The sequence below is a fragment of the Denticeps clupeoides genome, unplaced genomic scaffold (assembly GCF_900700375.1).
Source record: "Denticeps clupeoides unplaced genomic scaffold, fDenClu1.1, whole genome shotgun sequence".
In the NCBI taxonomy this organism is placed as follows: Eukaryota; Metazoa; Chordata; class Actinopteri; order Clupeiformes; family Denticipitidae; genus Denticeps; species Denticeps clupeoides.
The window spans coordinates 12,501-17,500 of NW_021630014.1; the positions used below are offsets into that span (position 1 = coordinate 12,501).

Below are 5,000 nucleotides of genomic sequence, written 5' to 3' on the forward strand. Positions count from 1 at the left end.
GGCCGTAAGCAAACACTGCATGAAAATCTTGAACTTTAAACCAGAGGCGCTTGAAATCATATCAAAGAGTGAAAACTCATGCTTTACTTTCAAATTATGATGAAGAAAAGGCAAAAAGTTGGAGTGTAAGCTTTTATTTGCAACAAAACAAAGAAAGTGCACACCTTCCAGAGGCAATGCAATACTGGGTGGATGCATGGAGCGGATGGAGCAGGCCCTTGTGCCAACTCACTGTTCTAAAAACCCGCTTAATATGACGTATCAGATATTAAACTGACATCAGGGTGCGTCGCACCTTAAGGCCGAGGGCCGGACAACCCCACCTAATCCATTCAGGTCCACCCCACTCCATTGCCAAGCCTGTGAATGATTGTTGTACAGCACACACAAACACAGAATCCTGAAGAGAGGTTTATAAAAAAAAAATAAAAAAAAAAAAAAAGAAAAAAGGCGGGAAAACGCATCAAACAGAGAATATACCCCTTAACTTACTTTTTAAAAAAGCTAACAAAGAGATGTAAACACTTTCATTTTAAAAAGTTTTTCAATATTTAAAGCTTACAGTGTGGTGGAAATTCTGCCGTCTGGGGAGCTGCAATAAAGGAAGTCAACTGAATTGATTATCCAAGTTTATTTTACCGCGCACGGGGGGACCCACAAGAGAACATCCCCCCGCTTGATTACAGTTCACAAGCATTTATACATCTGGGGTGTACAAGGTCGAAAAGCAAGCTCGCACCACTTTGGACAGTGGCGCCCATCAACGTCACAGAACCTTTCTTTTATCAGTTTATGTCTAGTTTTTGCGTCAAACTTTTGCATCAACAAGGTCAGACCTAAGATACACAGTTGTCTTCTGACTGTTCCATGACCAAAGGTGAAACACGTGGAGAGTCTGGCCTACTAAATTTCGTGGAGTGTCTGGGCCTACTAAATTTTCCTTCCACACTCCACACTTTTTTTTTTTTTTTTTTTTTTTTTGATAAATTGATCTCTACTATAGGCACAAAAATGTATATGATGTGTACGCAAGGTGAGGAGTACATAATTACATAATAACACAAAATTCAAAGAATAAAAAATGATTATAAAAATGATTAAAAAGTACACAGCAAATTAATGCAAAATAACAAAGCAACGTAATATACAACCAGAAACATCAAAGTATACCACTCCATCAAGGGTTTAAGGTAACTCATCACAGGCAGTTGTATAAAAATATAAAATCAAAACTAAATAATTAAAAAAACAAACTATTTAAAATGAAAATCAACAACAAGTATATCAATCAATATATAGTGTATTATGTGTCTGCATCTGTCTCATCCGAGGAGGAGCTTGATTCAAAGCATGATTGACCACTATGAACAAGGGTTACATAATTTTTTCTAGGGGTCTAATAACATATCAACAGCAATGTGGTTCTGGAAGGCCATAAGTGAGGTGGCTTTAAATTGTCCATGTACAGTCTCAAATCCATCTCTAGTGAAGTTTGATAAGCGCTGCACCTTGTAATGAATGTAATTGATTCTGTCAACATTTTTGTTAGGAGTTATTCAAAATAAAAATTTATTCAAAGCCTGCAGCTATTTGATTAACTAATATGTATTCGTCGGGCACACCTCTGGGAATACCTATGGTATCAATGTAAGTTGTATCAGGGGAATCAAAAGAAAACAATGATCTCCTAGCTAAACGGGAGTGAACATTGGAAAAAGAGACTGGAACTTCCGATGCGGTTACGGGCAAAATAGTCACAGGTAGGATAAGAGTGGAAGGAGTGCAGACACCCAACCAGTTCTCAGGTAAAGTGGAGCGCAGTGTTTTACCACCACCAGATGTCAGAACGATCAACTTTCGGGGAATCAGACAGGTTGTGGATGGATGCACAATATGAAACATTCACAGTACCAACAGTATTACCAGGGGAAGGGTTAACAAAACAAGTAAAATTGTTACGAGCTACTTCAGCATCAAAAACAAGACATCGGCTTTTGATCCTACAGGAAAAAGGAAATCCCAAAAAGAGCAAAAAGGATCAAGGTTATCTTGAGTCATAAGTTGGATAAGACAGGTAATTCAGTTCGGCTGGAGTGGGGACAATCTTCAACAATGGGCGAGGTCCTAGTGTCACCAGTAGCATCTGCAAGTAACAACCTGTTATTCCTGTGGCCAAGTTTTTTTTTTTTTTTTAAACTCTCAAAACAGACCAAATATCAAATTATTTTTCCCTTTAAAAACCATTTGGTGTAAAAACTTAAGACCGATTTAGAAAACCATCTGCCGTTTCCCCAAAATGTTTAACTGTCACCTAAAAATAATGGAAAAGAACAAGTCTGCATAGATTCTGCAGGCAATTGGTGGCAATCTGGTCAAATGCATGTTGCAAGCTTAGACGATTGTCAAGTCAAATCTGTTTCTTATTGCTCAGATCTTTGATGTTTCTTCTTGTTGACTTTACCGGACGATGGTAGCGATGGTAAATCAGTGTTTATTCAGCCCCGCCCTGCTCAGCCTCGGGAGCGGACGTTTTCTCAGCGGATGTTTCGGCTGCCTTGCTCTCTTTGCCATCCTGAGGTTCGGTGGTCTGGGCGGTAGTTGATGTTGCATCTGTAGCGCTGCTGGTGGGGCTCCTGGTTCTCTTTGTCTTCCTCGCCTTCCCTCACCAGTCTGGGACGTGGGGGACCACTTGGTCTGAAGCCTCTGTAGTAGTTCTGCCTCATTGGTTTGCTCTGGTCTGGACCACCCTGGTTGTCATCACCTTCAGTTCCTTCTGTCATTTCCTTTCGTGGTGCGCTGGTATATGGGGGGCGGCTGCCATAGCGTCGGCGGACAAAGTACGGTGGATAGCGCCGCCTGCCAGGGAACAAAGTTCTGCGTTGCTGTGGCTGTGCGACCCCCTCAGGACCAATTTCCTGGCTCTCTCTCTTCTTCCGCCCCTCGCTCTGGTAGTTATCCTGGTAGTTGCGTGGGGGTCTCCTCCGGCGTGGGTACCGCCTGTAGCGGTTCCGGTCAGCGGCGTATTTGCTGCCCTGGACTGGGACCCCCCCTGGGCCGGTGACATTGGCCGCCTTGGCACCCTTCTCCCCTTCAACGACATCAAACTCCACAGTCTCACTGTCCCCAACACTGCGGAGGTATTTTCTTGGGTTGTTTTTCTTTATGGCAGTCTGGTGTACAAAAACGTCTTCTTTTGTGTCATTCCTGTTGATGAAACCGTAGCCATTGCGTACGTTGAACCACTTCACTGTCCCCAGGACCTTTGTTGGAATGTGTGTGAGTGTGTCTGTGTGGGTGTGCATGACCTTGGTTGGAGCCTCCTTCAGGGCTGCAGCCGCGCCTTCGTTTGGAGCTCTGCCCCGCTTCACCAGTCAGGCTGTTTGGGATTTTTCATGATGGGTGTGTTCTCCTCTGTGTCCACGTCTCTCGCCATAGGGAAAACCATGTCCTCTGCTCCATCCTCTTTCTTCATTGGGACATTCTCGTAACCAATGTCCGCTTTGGCCACAGTTGAAGCACACATCCGATTGTTCCTCGCTTCGTGGTCTCCACTGTCCTCTCCATCTTTTGGTGCAATCTCGTGCCCTGTGTCCCCTTTGGTTACACCTGAAGCACACATCCGGTCCGCGATATGAAGTGGAGTTGGCAGCAGCATGCTGCAACAGAGCCAGTTGTGCCCTGTGGGTTGAATCTTTGTTTTTGTTGTCTTCTTTGATCCTCGCTTCCGCCTGTCTGGCCTGGGCGTGGCGCGCATGGCGCAGAACTTCAGCGAGACGCACTGAAGCATCTGCCCACATGATGCAGGAAGTCTTTGTTGCTTCACTGAGGGGGGGGAGAAGGCCATCAATGAAGGTATTTTTCAGGAGCGCTTCGTACGGTGTCATACCTTGTCCAGGGTAATCATGGGGGCGAGCAAGTCCGCTGTGGTCATCAAACACAACTTGGAGTCGAATCAAGAAATCTTCTGCTGACTCCAAAGGCTGCTGAGCACACGTGCTGATTTTAGAAAGGTCACAGGCAGTAGGAAAGTTGCCAGCGATCGCGGTCACAAGTCCTTCAGCCCAACATCTGTAGTCTGCATCTCCCCGCACTGCACCAATGTCATTTTGATCAGCAGTTGCCCAACCAGGGGTGCAGGGCTGATGATGGGTAGTGAAATGTTCACGTAGCTGACCATACTGCGCAGGGGTCATGTGCCTTAGCAGGACTCGGGCCATTTCGGTGGATGTCGGTGTGAATTCTCTGATGAAATCGTTCACGGCTCTGGACAGGGCCGCACCCCCTCGATCTGCATTTGGGAGATGCTTGGAAGAGTTCAGAAGGTCTTCCGTTGTCCATGGTCTGTAAACAAATGTAGGCCCCCCTGTCCCAGCGACCTGAATCATAGGGAGAGTTGCAGTTGAGGGTCCTGATGGTTCAGAAGATGTGGTGGCAGACCGGGTCTTGGGTGGAGAATATGGGGCGGCTGCTCGGGTGGTGGTTTTTTTCTCTGAAGTTGAAGCAGTGATGCCATCATGCTGTGGTGGTTTCTGCTGTTCTTGTAACGGTTTCTCCAGCGGGAGTTGCTGCTGTTCCAGTGGGGGTTGCTGTTGGGGGTAGGGCGGAGGGGTGGAGTCCAAACTCAGGTCGACCCGTGTGCCCTGTAATGACGGATACAACGAGGCAGGTGCAGTATCAGAGAATTTTTTTTTTGGTATCAAGGTTCAGCGTGGTCTCCCCTTTTGTTTTCTTTCCCACAGTCAGCGCAGTCAGAGCGTTCTGGGTGTTTGGCTTGTCTCTTCGGTCACCCTCTGCTTCCCATATTTTAAAACAGTCTTCCATTATAAGCATTTTCCGAATTACTTTACTTTTACTTGACTGCAGTATTTTTTGCCTGCTACCCTCTAGCCCCTCCTTCAGCTTTTTTAGCTGAGTTTGACTAAGAGACCCACCCGCAGGAAAACCGTAATTTTCATTCCAGTCCACCAGATGATTACACACATCATCACCATATTTCTGTT

At 45.7% G+C, this 5,000-nt stretch overlaps 1 non-coding gene and 1 pseudogene across 1 annotated transcript in view; both read right to left on the minus strand.

Moving 5' to 3' along the window:
- The window catches only part of LOC114780327 (5S ribosomal RNA), a 119-nt gene extending 109 nt beyond the window's left edge, over window positions 1-10 (minus strand). The window contains exon 1 of the ribosomal RNA XR_003747143.1: window positions 1-10. This exon is cut by the window's left edge and continues 109 nt beyond it. This is a non-coding gene — a ribosomal RNA (5S ribosomal RNA).
- A 2,362-nt stretch (window positions 11-2,372) lies between these two features.
- LOC114780300 (nuclease-sensitive element-binding protein 1 pseudogene) lies at window positions 2,373-3,432 on the minus strand (annotated as a pseudogene).
- Window positions 3,433-5,000: the final 1,568 nt, after the last annotated feature.